At 41.7% G+C, this 16,941-nt stretch overlaps 1 protein-coding gene across 1 annotated transcript in view; it reads right to left on the bottom strand.

Moving 5' to 3' along the window:
- The window catches only part of Gld (Glucose dehydrogenase), a 71,942-nt gene that overhangs the window by 49,163 nt on the left and 5,838 nt on the right, over nucleotides 1-16,941 (bottom strand). Inside the window, exon 2 of the mRNA XM_019052385.2 lies at nucleotides 15,601-15,929. The gene's annotated coding sequence lies outside the window, so the exon portion shown is untranslated. The remainder of the gene's footprint in view (nucleotides 1-15,600; nucleotides 15,930-16,941) is intronic.

The raw sequence follows: 16,941 nt of genomic DNA, 5'->3' as shown, positions 1-16,941 counted from the left end.
TACACTTTGTCCCCATAGATTGTAGATGAGCTTTGTGAGAGTTCGTGAGGGCTTAACTTTTTGGTGGATGGGAAACAAGTGAGAGGCACCAGTTGTGCCCCTGAAATTACAACTTTCACGAACGACCCTCGGTGCAATCTAAAATTTCGCGGGGAAGGGCCGCGTTGCGTTAGAGTAGGGCCTTGACGTTCCAAATACGGCATCCACTACCCCGCTACGCTCGACTCAGGGTTGCCGTTTTGTTCCGTAACGTTAACGAATACGTTAACGTTACGGAACGTCGCGCTTTTTCACAAAGCAATCAAGAATTACTTTTAAAGAAATCGAGAATTACTTTTAAAGCAATCAAGAATTACTTTTGAATCAATTCGGGTATACTTTCCAAAAATTCGCGGAGCTACCAAAAAATTACCGCGGGCATTCCAGCGCGAATTCATTTCATAAATGTAAGTACCTCATTATCATATTAAAGTTCTTTGACTCCCACATTTTTCATGTTTTACCATATTTCGTCCTAAAGATCCACCGGGCTGTTTTCAAGATTTTTGCAGCTATCAGCAGGCCTTTAATGAGCCCACTCACTTTTAAAGCTAGAATTATGGACCGGGTTTTTTATGTTATGTGATGATTTTGTTAATTTTCTCATTTAAACAACCAAAATTTGCATCTTTTATTATACTTTGTACATTCTGGAGATCTATCGAAAAATTTTCAATCATCTTATCAGGTGTGGGTAAATGGGTACGGCCCTTTGACTTTGAGGGCGGGAAGTGTCCCCTAGGGAGGGCAGACCGCGTAGCGGCTAGCGGATGCCCTTGTTTTTTTTAATGAAACCAATCTTTTAGCCTAGGGCTCAATCATGCTCACGCCATACTGCAGCTCATCTGCTGGCTCATTATTGAAATTGATAGACTAAGCGATAGATAAAGGGGAAATGGAGCGATCCTATTAGTCGAAACGGGTTGTTCTCCTGTACTGAGGGAGAAAATGATGGACTGCCAACCGACCAATTTCAATAACCAGTCCACGGATTTTTTTCCAGCATTCAAGTCAAATCCGACACTAATTCAAGGGACTTTTCGATTCATCCCCATCTCTGTCTAGCATCACCACTCTCGTCCAAGTATCGGTTTTTTCCACACAATTTTCCCCAGAAAATTTTGATCTCTCTCTCACATTCTAGTGTTTGCTCACTTTCCCGGCAGAGGGCAACACTGGTAATGGGCGATCGTTACTGATCGTAAGCAGTTCGGTTCGCGAATCCAGGTTAACGAACGTCACGATTCTGACTTCCACCGCGGCCGTTTCGGGACGAGGTTGCCGGGTCGACCGGGAATCTCACCCATTCCTCCATTCCGAGGAAAAATGGCGTATGAGTCTTCAGATGTTGCCTAATTTCCTCCGATAAGAAAGGAATTTTCAGGGGAACACGTGAATAGTTGTCTTCCCGATTTTCAGAGAATTTTCATCGCATTTAAGTTCAAAGTATCCGAAAATTGAAAGAAAATATACACGTATATTTTCTCAAAAACTCGTAGTTTATCAGAGGAAATTTGGCAATATCGAAGTGGGATACGACGTTTTTACTAACAAAATTGGGTTCAGAGCTAGCGGAGCCTCCGAAGAGTCCAAGCGACAACTCAGTTGCAGAATTACTGTCGAGTGCGTGAACCCCTCTCTTGAGAGGAACAGTGCGCAGGGGAAAGGCGGGGGTTGGGACCACGAGGTTGTTAAAGAAGTTGCCACAATGGGCTCAAATCTAGGTACCTATGAGTCCTATGGCAAAATCCAGTATATTCGTGCAAAATTTCAGTCAAAAGTCGGCCTTCTATGGTGTCGTGGTTGTAGCGCTAGCTCTATGGTCGGGAGGTCCCGGTTTCGATTCCCGGCCAGTTTGACGGTCTCAAACAATGGTTGCCTGGGACTGGTTTAGGAACAGAGGGGACTAAAGCGCAAGGATTAGCCCTTGTGGACTACTTGATGTCGTTTAAAACAAAATTTAAAGAAACTTTATGCTATTAAATTTCATTAAATTTTTCAAAACTTCTCCAATGGACTCTTGTGGCATGAAACGCATAAACACAGTAAGTAAGACTTTGGTTTCGAAATTTTGGAAAAAAAACAAATACATGTAAATATCATGCGCTTTTCAAAGTTTCTCTCCGAGTTTTCGAGTGATTCTCGGATTGGATGCACAGGCCCTTCCATGGAAAACGAAATTTCACTATTCAGAAAAATGAAATATCACTCTTCAGCAAAGTGAAATTTCATTATGCATCTCTGCTTGAGTCCCTGAACTGTTACAAATAATGATATTATATTTCCATATTGAAGATGGGATTCAGTCAACTTCGACTCTTCTTCCGAGTCTCATGTGATAAATATTATTAACTTTTGTCATGAACAGATATTTTATTGGAGAAACACTGCAACGTTCGGATGTTCGGAGACGTGCTTCCTTCGTTTATGGCAGGATAATCTTTTAAATTCATGTGCACCGGCAGTACGCGCAAAGTCAGCCGTATTACTAAGCATACAACTATTTCAACACGTAGGAGTGTGTTTTGCCTACACGGAAAAATGAAGGCGTTTTCGTTCGCGAGGTCTCGCGCTTACACGGTAGCAAATTGAATTGGATCAATCGGATTCGTCATAGCAAGAAAAATTTTTCCTGGCAACTTACCATTACGTAGGGAAACACTTCTAACGTCGAGGAAGCGAAATTTCACGCCAAGTAAAGTGTTAGTTATGAAGGCGAAAGTCCGCGTATCTCGCTGTACACATCTCGGGTTGCGATCAACGCCATCATCCGTTTTCTCCAACAAAGACAATATTTTCTTGTCATAACAGTGCCGTTATTTGAAAAAATAATGACTACTAAACCGCGAGGCATTTTGACGGTAAAACAACCAGACCACGTGTCTCGCTTTTATTATTCTAAGGGTTTCTAGGAAAGAAAAATGGATTTGCACCTATATACTCCTAAATTTATTCACCATGACTATAGCCTCGTTGGATTTTATGTTCCCAAATAATACTACCACCCTACTTTAGAAATGTTTTCGAGGCCTCTGGTCATGCTGTGGAAGAAGGCAAATTATAAACAATCTAAACGAAAACTTTCGAGTGAATTCATATTCCTCAATTTTGGACACCCAACTCTTTTCCTCCGCGAATACGAGTAGTTATTAGAGATCGAAGACCTCATTTAGACCTCCAAGAACAGAAATATGCTTATATAGAAATCCATCATTTGAAAATTCTCAATTTTGTTGGGACGGAGAGGGAATTTCTTCCCTAGATTCCTAAAATTAATTTTCACCACTTTTTTCTCTTATTTCATGTGAACGAGGCCTCAAAAATATAGCAAAGCGGTGCTATTACCTCAGTTTTGCGCTTGGACGTGCGCCATAATGATTCTATACACCTCACATCTTCTAGAGGGGTTGAATTGACGTATTTAATCATTTTTAGGAAACCCATTTTTACCCAACGCAAAACCTTGCTACCTCGTGTGCGTTGGGCCATGCTGCCATGCTAAGGAAAAACGCCGTATGAACATTCGAGAGTTGCCAAATTTCCTCTGAAGAAATGTTCATTTTTGAGGAAAGTTATGAATGCTTTTCCTTGAAATTTTCAGAAAATTCAGGGCATATTCTGAACATAATTACCAGAGAAATTGGAAGAAAATTTTCACAAATTTCGTGAAAATTGGTGATTTGTCACAGGAAGTTTGGCAACGCCTGAAGGCTCATACGGCGTTCTTCCTTAGTTCGGCAGCATGCCCGCTAGACTGCGGAGCAGACACGACCGCGACCGGTAACTATCTTACTCGTGCCGGTAACGAGTCTCAACCAATATAACGTCATGGTAGTATGCTCTACGGGCATCAGGGGGAGGGGGGGTGTCACGGGAGGAGGGTTCGGTTCAGTGGTCAGCCTACTCCAATGCCCGAACCAGGAACCTGCTCCTAGTCACCAAGCTCACTCAATAAAATGTGACCTATTCCCTCCTATCAATTTTGTCCGCAGCCACCCGCGAGCCGCCAAGTTTCAGTATCTGTGCCTAGAAAATTTAATAGCCTAAAGACTTATATGTTTGATAATCTCACAAACTGTCAAAGTTTTGATTTTTAAGGTTCCGAAATATGACGGTACAGTTTTTTCGAGTTAGGGGTGTATTGAATATTTCCCATTCAATTGTTTGCCAGTAACGTGACCACGGCTCTCTCTTATTGGTGGAGAAGCTGTGTTACGTTTGAACTATGATAACTTGGCATCCTTATAACCGCACGGAACGGGAGGGGACACAAAAAGACAGCCAAAATTCAGCATCGGCACACGATGAACTCCGTGAGCACCACCGAATGAATAAATCAATTACAAAAAAGAAAACCATATATTCGGAGGAGCGAAAAAGTTGGGTTTGCCCGTGGGCCTAAATATGAGAGTCGACCATCTTTTCTTGATTTACACCTTAAGTAAGCCTCCACAACGTACCTAAATTGCACCATTAATTACCTTTCAGCCCTGCATAAAATTTGAATTAAAAAGCACTGAAAAAATGCTTTTAGCCAATTTCAGCCTTCGGACCCATATTTTGTCATTCCCCTATGCAAGAATATAACTACATTTCAATATTGCAAAATTTCTCTTCGTAAATCGTATTTTCACCGAGAGAATCTAGAGCATTTCTGATTGAAAATTTCACAAATTTTTCTTCTGATATCATGCAAAAATCAGGAAAATTTTGAACCAAAATTGCACAGGTACATTTTTGTAAAACAATGAATTGTTTGAGTCAATTTTGCAACCTTGGAATCGAGTTGCGTCCCTTCATTCGAGAAGCGACAATTTGGACCTCTCGAGGCCAATCGTGGCGCCTAGAAGCTTTCGAGGCCGAAAAAAGGAACACAGGAAAACTTGGAGACTTGAACTCAGCGTACGAAAGGTGTCATTTCATGACAACTGTCGATTCGTCCGGTCCAGTTATCCATGATAGCCATGGTGAGTGAAACCCAATACCTTTAATAAGCCAGGAAATACAGGAAAGGTTGGAGACTTGAACGCAGCGTAAGAAAAGTAAACCATTCCATGACAACTGTCTACTCGTCCAGTCCAGTTGGTCATGACAGCCATGGTGAGTAAACTTTCCATGTCAAATACCTTTAAGTGAGTTGAGTATTGTTAGTTTTTTATTGTTCGCGTTGAAAGAACGCGATTATCGCCAATACCGAAGTATTTTGAAAAATATTCATCGTCAACAACGATTTTGACCCCTATCTTTACTCATCCTCTGCGTCCCCACACCAAAAATGACACTAAAGCTGAAAGATTTCTCACCTAAAAATTGACGGCACTTCTCAGTGCAACTTGGCAACGCGGCGCGCGGGGGGCACAGGAGAACGGTCGAAAGAGGGTTCGCGACACGATCCGATCAAGATCGGTGGGTACAACTTTGTTCGCGCAAACACTCGCCCATTTCGCCCAGTCCCCGGCGCATTGTTGCTATATCAAGTATCAGGTGAAAAACCCCGTTGACGATGGTCGTTTTGAGGTATTTTGAAGGGAAACGGCATCGAAGTGCACCGCTGAAGCGAAGTGCAGAGACCAGCGGTCAGCGCAGCGTCGCGGCGCAGCGTGGTTCCCCTCACTTGATTCGACGTCTTCCGCTCCACGCGACGCCCGTGATGCCTGATTGGGCCAAGAAGTCGCATTTAAGTCAAGGTATCAATATCAATAGACCGTGTTTAAATCGGAAGGAACTAGAGTGTCTAAATAGGGAAAATACCAGAGACAAGAGACCCTCCACTCGTATCTCGGCTTTTTTGGAAGCTTTTACTTTCGGGGCATCAACATTAAACTGTGACTTACCTACATGGTTGGTGTTTAACAACGTGTTAGCAGTTTCGTTTTGCAAACAAGCCAAAGCAAGCCGTAGTTTGGGAAATTGTCTGGCTCATGACGTCACCGAAGCTCATCATCCACCATGTAGGTAGGTCAATAGCCGAAAAAGAGTGATGACTGTTGCTCCCTTATAATTCTCCATAAGAAAGTGTTGAATCTCCGAAGTAAAAGCTTCCACCTGTCGCCAAGATTTGCCAGTGGAGGGTCTCTCGTCCTTGAAAATACGGACATGCCGGTAATTTTGAGGTTCGGTCATGGAGCTCTCAGGGCCCAAAAAAGCACCCAACCCATGAATTCAAATTATCCAGAGTGATTTATTCGTACATTTTTGTTACGATTCGTCGTTTGTAAAGCACGTATTTGACTTAATTTTTGCATTGATTTACTCATTTTTGCGGAAGAACGCTCATTATTAAAAATTCTGAGCCATCTTGGTTTGATATTGGAATCTTGAGATTGACTGCCCTTTTGGGCTCCAAGAGCTCCATATTCCGACATGCTCGTACTCTTCCTTTATAGAAACTCTAGAAGGAAGCGTCTCTATTGTGACATGGGTTCTGAGACCAGAGATGTGAAATGAAATTTGAGACATTCACAGTATTTCAGAGTCTAATGCGCCTGTTGCGCGCAAGACATCCAGCCAGGTGTATAGACTTTCTACCTCAAGAAAATAAGTAATGGACCCCTTTTCTCTCTCTTTCTCCCTCTCTCTGAGATAAACAAACCTTAGTTTGATTCTATTCAATTTGACTAAGTTGTCTATAAGTTGGCTAAAGGCCTCGATACACGATCAAATTCCCGAACAAATTACCATCAAAATGTCGGGAGTCATCAGTCTTAAAATCGTTACCTCGCCTAATTTTTCGAATGAAATCTGGCAGAAATGTTTCGTGCGGCAAGAAATGATGAATGGTGACACTCCATTCTGATCAAAATTTGACGGCCCGTCCAATTTTGTTCAAAGAGGACTGTTGAATGGTGACCATCAGTCATCAACTGGTCTACTTTGATCGGAATTGGTTCGGAATTTGATCGTGTATTGAGACCTTTAGAAAATCGGTCACTTCGCACCTCTTAAAAACTGAAACAAGCTCCGAGAGCGCGCAAAATATAAATGCCCCGAAATTTTGATCAACGAGTGGGCGCGAAGAGTTCCGTCTGAGAGCGACGATCAAGTGTCGCTTGATGTACGATCCATTGATTCTCTTGCGACGCGGTGGTTGGCCCGATCGGCTTTTGACCCTGATAATGAAGGTTCGAGGTCACACGCTGCAAGGTTTAACGGTTCCAAATCTCGTCACCTCAGTTTTGACGCGAACTTTCTCCAGCTCACTCTCTCCATCCTGTCTCGTTCTTCGTCTGTCTCCGATTTCAGTCGTCTAGCGAATCGCTCTTTTGTTGGCACGATCCGTAAGTAAAACCAGGCCAGTGATTAATTTCAAGCGGCCAGTCACCTCCGCCACGTGGTTAGACGGCGCGGCGCGGCGGCAAGCGGTTTGCGGAAGGCCCTAAATTCGACTGAAATTCAGAGTCGAGAGTTGTGTACTTGGATGAAGCCTGTAACTCAAGCTAGTCCGATACTTATACACTTGGGTCTCCCAAACCCATATATTGGTAGTTTTGAAAAATCTACTCATGTGATGGTTTAGGACTCCTAACATGCATAGGGTGTTCAAAAAGTAATGCACGTTTGCGTTTTTTGAGCGAACGGAAACAGCTATCAATTTGCGGTTTGTGTGTGCTTATAAGACAGAGTAAATACCTATAAAACATGACCAAGAACAGGTCTATATTGACTGAGTGGCAGATTTTGAAAACGATATGTCGAGGGAGACTCTCCAGATTTTTAGCCACTAATATGTTTGTCAAGAAAAAAAAAGTTAAATGAGAATTGAGAGTTTTTATTGAAAAAACTTACAAAATCTTACGGAAATTGACGAACTTCAAGCTTCTTCATCGGATAACACGGCTGACTCAACATTCGACTGTTTTTTTAAGTATTTTCCACCACTTTGAACATAAAGCTTCAGCCGTTCTTCCCACTTCACGAGGATCGTCTTTTCGAAGTTTTCTTGACGGAGGGTTTTGAAGAATTTTTGAACAGCGGTTTTGACCTCAGCCGAAATCAAACCGTGTGCCTCTCAGGAATTTAACTCAGGAAAGAGCCATTCCATAGCCGAGATCAAAACCGCTGTTCAACAATTTTTCAGAACCCTCCGTCAAGAAGACTTCAAAAAGACGACCCTTGTGAGAGGGCAGAGGTTTTTCATAGACATTCGAACGTATTATCCAGGTGAGGGAATACTTATCCCAATTTCTGCACCATTGGGTCGTGCGCTTTCTCGTAAGGTGGAGGTATCATGGAGGAATCTAAATTCCTCTTGCTATGAGGTAACACCATTTGGCTGCCTCGAAATACTTGCTTGACGCAGAGAATTTATACTCTTGTTGCACTGATATATCGTGCAAATTCTTGCCCTTATAAGACGGCGACACTGGGAAATCACGCAATTCAATTCGCAGCGTTGTAAAATTCCCTCCAAGTTTATCTCCTTTTGGAAAAAAGTTATTCGGCATTATGTCATAAAATTTCGATTACTTCGACGTCGTATCAGAATCATGTATCAGAAAACAACCGTACCATTCAGTGAAAGTATTGTTTTGGTCACCTTTCTTTATAAAGACAAATATGTGACAAATGACTTTTTAATTAAGATACGAAGTACACTTTTCCCTTGTTTTCACCCTTCCTTTCCCTTCAAACGCCTGTCTACTTGATGCCAGAGCCGTCATGAGTCGTGTAAAGTTGGGCAGAAAATATTTGACCTTGCTAACTGATTGTTGAAATTTTAGACAAAGCGATAGAAAAAGAAGACTTACGGAGTATCGAGCGATCCTATCGAAAATGAGCGGTCCAAGGGAGAAAATGATGGACTAACTATTGAGTCTCCCGTGGATTGCCGTTAGTTAGTCCATTAGTTACCTCCTCTGTCCGTTGCATCTACCCACCAACACCAATCGGATCCCTCCATATCCTTTTTGTTTTCTTTGTCCATCGCTTTGTCTACCGATTTCAACAATTAGCTCGCAGTTCCCATATTAGCTTGGTTTGGAGTAGGTTTTTTTTTTTTTTTTTTTTTTTTTTTTTTTAAGTACAGAACCCCCCTGAAGAACTGCATTTTAGCCTTAATCACCTAATATTACAAGTTTCTTTTTTTTTTTTTTTTTTTTTCGTTTTTTGGCTCATTGAAAGAAACTCCGGCTATGGAAGCCGTACTTACGGGCTATATAGACATACCGTCCGCGTTCCGGGCTCAGAGACCGAAGGTTCTGGGCGTGGCACCTGGAGCAATCGAAGCAACGACTTTAGCATACGGAAGTCTCGGCCTCTGAGCCCGGAACGGACGGTATGTCTATGCAGCCCGTAACTTCTTTTTCGGTGTTCCTTCAATGTATTGGCTGGGCTATTTTCATGCTGTAAGTTTTAGTTCGTTTTCATTTAAGCTTTGGTTATACCTTTTTTTATGAAGATGATAAAATTAGCCTATTCCCACATTAAGTGGCGAGAGCATGGGGGAGGGGGGAGGGTGCCCCGACCCAGGATGAGGAATCCGAGGAGAAAGGCGAGGACCCCGGCAATTGGTATCCCTACTTTCTATCGGTCGAAGCAAAGCTCCGGGTGGCCGCACACCTCGACCGCGAGTGGGGGTGGAGGTGGACTCAAGCCCCCCCCCCTCTCTCGATAGTTCTGATCCAGATCCGCTCATCGATAAGCAAAATCTAGATCTTCCGGTACCACGGCCGAGGCCGACCCACGTCGCGTCGTGTCACGGCGACTCGAATTACGGTCCAATTGACCGATTTTTTGTGCTTTCATGCGAAGCTTCCTGAACTATTCGAATTTTGTGTTGGTCTGGTCTTGCATGCACCTATAATGGTTCACTTGGCAAGACAAGGCATGCTGTGACAGACTCGGGTTTTTTTAAGAAGCAGAGAAGAAGAGATTTCCTCCTGTTCTCGTTCCTCTTCTAGTTCCCCTTCTCCTTGATCTTAATCTTCCTCCTCCCTTTCCTCTCCTTTTCCTTTTCTTATTCTTCTTCTTCTTCCTCCCCTTCTTTCATTTTCCCCCTTAATTCCTTCCTTTTCATCTCCATCCGTCTTCTTATTCTCCTCTCCACTCCTCCTTTTCTTCTTCTTCTTCCCCCTAATTATTATTATCCTTCCTTCGCCTCTACTTTTCTTATTTCTCCTCTTCTGCCCCAGCTCTTCCCCTTTTCCTTCTCTTTATATCCTTTCTATTCTTCCTTTTCTTCTTTAGCACTACCTCCTCTTCTATATATTTACCTTTTTCTTCTATTCTTCTTCTCAACCTCCACATTTTTCTTCTCCTTTCTATTTTCCATTCTCTTCAATCCCTCTTGTCAAAACATTCATAGAAAGCCATTCACGTAGGAGACAGCTCGAAGATCAACGCCGAAGTGAGATATATATGAGGGCCACTCCATTCCAAATGTGAAATTCATTAACTCGTTGAAATTCGCTCGCTCAGATCTCTTTTTTCCCTCCAGAAAAGAATATCAGCTCATCATGAGCCCTCTTCACTGAAGAAAAAAAAACTCCGGCCGTGGAAACCGTACTTACGGGCTACCGTCCCTTCGGGCTTAGACATACCGTCCGCGTTCGGTGCTCAAAGGCCGAAAGTTCCGGGCGTAGCATCCGTAGCAGTGAAGCTACGGCTTCAGCACCCGGAACTTTCGGCCTCCGAGACCGGAACGGATGGTATGTCTACATAGCCCGTAACTTTTTTTCTCAATGCTCTAGGACCCACCACCGACTCTTCGGACAGTCGGTCAGAGGCCCCCGGTTCATCACTTCACCAATGGCCGCCGCTCTATATCCCAACGTGTCGTCAACTTTCAAGGACGACCGAGTGCAGTTTTTTTTTCGGACGGAGCTAATCTCCTGTGCACGAGACGTGGACGGCGGCGGGCGTTGAGGATGCCGATGTCTCGGGGATTGACTCACGATGCCATCCGAAGCCCATTACCGCCGTCCAATGGAAGAGCGCCGTATAAGCCATCCACCGCTGCCCAATTTCCCCCGACAAATCACGAGGTTTCGATCGGGAAAATTTGCGAATACTTCTCCGATTTTTCACAGGATTTCGTTCGTAATTTTATCTAAAAAGTCTGAAAATTTCAAGGGAAAATATTCGTAACCTTCTTCCGAAATGAGTGTTTTCTGGGCGGAAATTTGGCAACATCTGAATACTCTTGCGGGGTTTCGGCTTAGCACGGGAGATTAAGTCACGACGGCCCAGTCCCGGCCCCGGCCCCGGCCTCGTGAGAGTTTCGTGTGAGAACACGTTGACTTTTCCACGAGCACGAGCGACCACACGCTTGCGCATGCGCGGATCAAACTCCTACGAGAATGCCAAATCGTTGGTACGAAATTCAATCGTTTTTTCCATAAATGCTCGACTCTAGAAACTAAAAATCGCATTTCAGTAAATTTTTTCGGCGGATGAATTTTTTTTTGGGCGTATTATGCCTTTCTCAAAATGAACTGCCGAGCCCGAAATATGAAACTTTACGATTTTTTAATAATAAATCATAGTAATAATTTTAAATTATTATGGTGTTCGTTGCGAACACCCTGATTATCGATCTTTTTCCATAGATTTAAATGGCAGATAAATCAATGGCAAAACACACCACGCTACTGATGCAGTTCCTTTCTTGACGTAACACGGCAAATGGACAGGATTTTCGTCCGGAAATATCCTCGCAAATACTCCAGATTCATCTTTGATAGAATTTTAATCCTCTTTATTAACTGCATTTTCTGCAAATCAAAATTGTAGGTACCATCTGAGGTTTTTTGTTGTTTTTGAAGGAAGAAAAACACCGCGACAAAAAAAAAAATTAACATTTAATAACAGTTCAGTATGGCATACTTCAAAGCTGTGCGAAGTGGAATATGTGTATTTACACCATTCGATTTAACTCAAGGAAAAAAGTTGGAATTTTACGGCTGTAGAAATATAATAAGTTTCAAAGATCGTGTCTCAAATGTTACGTTAAAACCTCGTTCTTTTAGTTGGGTCCATAGTTGTGATCAAAGGATTCTTAAATGTGCTTTAAAGATATTTTCTTAGAGAGTATAACTTTCATGAATTGGAGGTAGGATTTACGATATTAACCTCAAAAATTGAGTGTTTTAAGGGACTTGAACAATTTATCACAAAAAGATTTGGAAGATGCCAATCTGGGGCCAAACGTAATGGGCCACAAGACAAGGTATGAATTAAAGCACTCCGTAACGTGAGCCCTCTTCAAATTTCTCGAAGAAAACGAATCTTACGACAGAAATTCTGGAGATCAACTCCTAAATAAGATATGAGTGTTAACAAATAAACATTAGTTAAATGACAAAAACACAAATGACGCCTTTCGTAAGATCCAACCTCCATTTGATATGTGTCAAAAATGTTTGATAATTAAGAACCTCGTTCGGAAGTTGATTTTCGAACTTATGACTTTTTTTTTGAAGTTTTTATGATTTTCGAACTGTGTGAATAGTTTTTCGCGTAAGATTTTGAAGAGAAAACGTGTGAAGCTTTCCTCCAGTTCAGACCTTGTCTAGTCGACCATTTCTCCGACAAATTTTAAGGCGGGTTCGTTACCTATAAATAATTTCAAAATCGTAAAATTTTCCGTATAGTTCAAATGTTCTTGGAAAGACCATTCCGAAGAATTGGTTGAGAGGTCACTGTATTAAATTTCACCCGAAGTGAGTTGAATTCGTCCTCCTTTTGATGCTGTGTATAATAAAGGCCTCTTTGGATTTTCCTTCATTTTTGGATAAGTCGAATGAAAATAGTAAAATCAGGCATTTTTTTAAATGCCTGCGCAAATGGTCAAATATTCTGGCTTCGAGAAAAATTTTCAGATTTTTCTCCTAATTACAGATAAAAAATCCATTGCTTGTGAAAGAAATAACTCTTCGTAAAAATGTGCATCATACAATAGTAATTTGAACGGTGTTTAGTGCCTGAACGAACATTTATCTTGAAATTTTCAGCTAGTCTTAAAATACAGAATTTTTAAAATTTTAACATTCAACTATTTGAAAAGCATTCATAGAGGGAAAAATGAGAAGAGTTCATAGATTTGATGAGCTATGTTTCCAAAAATATTGCATATTCGTGAGTTCTTCACCATAAATTTACAAAATTTGTGATTCGTCAAAATTTGACTATCTGCCTAGGCATTTGACGAAATGCTTGATTTGACTAATTGCCTGCGACAGATACACCATTCAGATTTCTCTATTGAAGACAGAGCCGCTTGGGGAAAGACTACGGTAACGGTATTTAATCTCTCATTACGGACATTGCTGGTGCACAATCTGACAACATTGTTGCGTAAATGAAGAAACACCGTCACCGTCACGCTACTAGCTGATGTGATGATGTGAACGATGCCATTGATTAACCCGAATCAGATCGATGCTGCCCAACTCGAAGGAATCTCTTTAGTCGCTTAATGTGTCTCCGTGGAATCCACGAAAATATGAACGCAACACTCGTAACGTTGACTTTACGTTGAGTGTAACGTCGCAATCGGCGTATACCTCCACCTTGCAAGGCACATACTTGACGTAGACGCCACTACATATCGTCACTTTCCGGCCAAAGTATCACAAGCGCCATGGGACATTTCAAAATTTCCGCCGCCATCTTATTTTTTTACAGAAAAATTGTTGGTTGAATCTGTTTGAAAATTTCACTGAATTTTATCGGCAGCACAAAGAAAATTTAGTAAATTTTTTGAACAGTTTCATTTAACAATTTCTCTGTAAAAAAATAAAATGGCGGCGGAAATTAAGCACCGCATGGCGCTTGTGATACTTTGGCCGGAAGGTGTCGATATGCGTATTTGTTTCTTCCCCGTGTCCTCAAGTTCCGTTTGCGTCCATATTTAACATAAGTTAGCAGTCTTAAAGTACCAATTCTACGTCAGTCTTTCCTAAGCCCTCATTGAATGTGGACATCTTTTTCAGCCCTGGAAAAAAAGTCACTTGGATCTAAGGTCCAGACTACTGATAAAATTGACAAAAAGCATACTTGATTCAGTTGGGTTGTTGCTTGAATCGAGAGCCAATAAGCCTTTTGATGCAAGCGGATTTACTTTTGATTCAAGCAAAAATCCGATTGAATCAAGAGTAGTTTTCTTATCAATATTTTTTTAGGGTTGGACCCTAGATCCAAGCAACGTTTTTTCCAGCTAGGTAGATCTGCAGCAATTGCGAGCACTATTCGACAGTCGATCGATCAATTGGACGTATTTTTGTCAAACGGAACTATGTGCATTATGACATGAGCTCTACTATGCATACATTCTTACGGGTCTCAGGGCTCATGTCATAATGCACATCGTTCCGTTTGACAGGAATACGTCCAATTCGTAATTTCTAGATCATAGGATTTGTTTTAAAGAGTCTCGTAAAAGCTCATCATGTTCTAGTTCTTTGAGTGTACATAAAATACACTTTGAAATAATAACCTCATGCGTATGTCCCAAGTAAGTATCGAAAATCTAAAAACGAAATACTTGTAAAATGTTCACTTGATACGCGCCTACGAAATGAATGTCCGAAATGAATATTGCAAATCTGAATTCAATTTTTTTTTACCATATTCACTCGTTGCGTATTTTGAATAAAAAAACAAAACAAAAAACTCCGGCCGTAGAAGCCTTACTTACGAGCTACATAAACATACCGTCCGCGTTCCGGGCTCAGACGCCGAGAGTTCCGGGCTTAGCACCCGGAACAACTGAAACTTCAGCTCTAGCACCCGGTAATTTTGGCCTCTGAGCCCAGAACGGACGGTATGTCTACACAGCTCGTAACTTTTTTTCAGTGTATGATACTTTTCAAGTTATCATAAGGCGTTTCTCAGTCAAAATTGTGCAGGTATATCTGATGGGCTGCAACAAGAGACGTGACAGTCCAAGATTTTTGAAAAAGTGTCATTAAAATCCAGTAATGATAAATTTCGATCAAATCGATCCATTATTGAATCGTTCCTTAAAAAACCAAAGAACTTCCTTGAATGTCTCCATTTATGGAACGATTCCGAGTGCGGGCCAAATTCAGTCTCCCGTGCTAAGTAAAAAGTCATATAAGCATTCGAATGTTACCAATGTTCTTCTTTGAAAATATGTTTTTTTGATGAAAGTCATGAAAATTTTTCCTTGGAATTTACAAACTTTCTGGATCAAATTACGAATGAAATTCTCTGAAAAATCAGGGAAAAAATATTCACATGGTTTCCTGTGAATACGTGATTTGTCGTTGGAAATTTGGCTACGCCTGATGGCTCATAAGACGTTCTTACTCTGTCGTGCTAAGGAAAAACGCCGTATGAACATTCGGCAGTTGCCAGATCTCCCTTAAAAATATGTATTCTTGAGAACATTCATGCATATTTTTCCTTCAAATTTTCAGATATTTCAGATTAAATTGTGTACAAAATTGTCTGAAAATTCTGGAAAATAACATTCGCTGGTAAATTCGCTTTTTATCGGTGGAATCTTGGCAACGTTTGATGGCTCATACGTCGTTCTTACTTAGGACGGCAGGACTGGAGATGGAAGCGGTGAAAGAGAAGGAGATTGAGATGCCTTACCTTGCGGCCTTGATTAGGACGGATTCTTGGGATGAGAGATCGACTGGAAGGCACCCGCGGAATCACTCTCGACCGAACTGGGTCAGTAAGATCCGAAATGGAAATCGCGTGCGGGGGAGGAGGAATTTTTCGGGAGTTGGTTACGCGCGCAACATTGGGACCCGCGGAAGCACACTCCGAAACTCCCGGAAACGGAAGACGCGGATGATTTCGGAGACCGCGCAGTCCTCCTCGTCGGCCCGAAGAACACTTCTCCCAGTCGGACGAACCTTGCTGCCAAGGGTCTCTGTCGATGCGGGTTAACGTCCTTTGAGTCGTTGACGTCACTCCTGAAAAAAGGGGCAAAAAATATGTAAGAATCAAATGTACTTGAAGACATAAGGACGAATTTTTGTGAAAAAGCTGAACTAACATCAATACTAGTGTTGTTGATTTTTTCCAAAAAACCGATTAAATTGAAAGCGTCGATTTCGTCCAAAAAATCGATTGTTCGCAGAAAAGTCAAGCCCAAAAAATCGATTTTCATGAATATCGCTCTGAATTAAAGATCGATTTTTAGGATGAGTATTGTGCCGTTCGTTTTTCTTAAATTCTCGCCCCACCGAGTGTTGAGTTTCACTATCCCTTAAATTGGAGCAATTCCGATGGCTTCCTTTAATTTTGAAGAATTATGTAGGCTTGTTGCTTCCTCAATTATTCAGGAGTAAAATGTTTGTTCGTAAAAAACCGGAAATTCGAAGAATTTCGATACGTGAGTAAAAAATCGATTCAGCTGCAAAATCGCGTGCAAAAAATCGATTCAATTTAACCGATCATTTTGTGCAAAAAATCGACATCTTCAGAAAATCGAAAAAAAAAAGATCAACAACACTAATCGATACCCATACACAATACACACTGTCGTGCACTAAACAGTGGCGAGGCGTGAATAATTGACTATCGATTCCCCATTTGAAGCAACGGTAAAGAATCGATCATTAGGGTGTTCGTTGCGAACACCTTATTAATCGATCCTTTCTCATGGGTTTAAATGGCAGATCAATCGATATATTGCAAAGTACGCCACGCCACTGGCTATAAGGAAGAACGCCGCACAATTGAACGAGTCGATGGGGAAAGTCTGACAAAAGGTGGAAATTTTCATAGGTTCGAAGCTCCTGGGCTCCTAGTGGTTCCATTGGTTTCCACGTGGAATTTTCTTTTGATGGCACCCGTTTAAATTTATATTGCGACAAATTAAACTTCAAAATTTGCAGTTTTAGTTACAAATTTCATGTTCGACCCTCCTGCTTGACTCGATCCACCGTGCGCCGTATGTATATTTGAGAGTTGCCAAAGTTT

Source organism: Bemisia tabaci, chromosome 4 (genome assembly GCF_918797505.1).
Source record: "Bemisia tabaci chromosome 4, PGI_BMITA_v3".
Taxonomy (NCBI): domain Eukaryota; kingdom Metazoa; phylum Arthropoda; class Insecta; order Hemiptera; family Aleyrodidae; genus Bemisia; species Bemisia tabaci.
The sequence above is the reverse complement of the archived record's forward strand: the minus strand, read 5'-3'. Positions and strand labels throughout refer to the sequence as shown.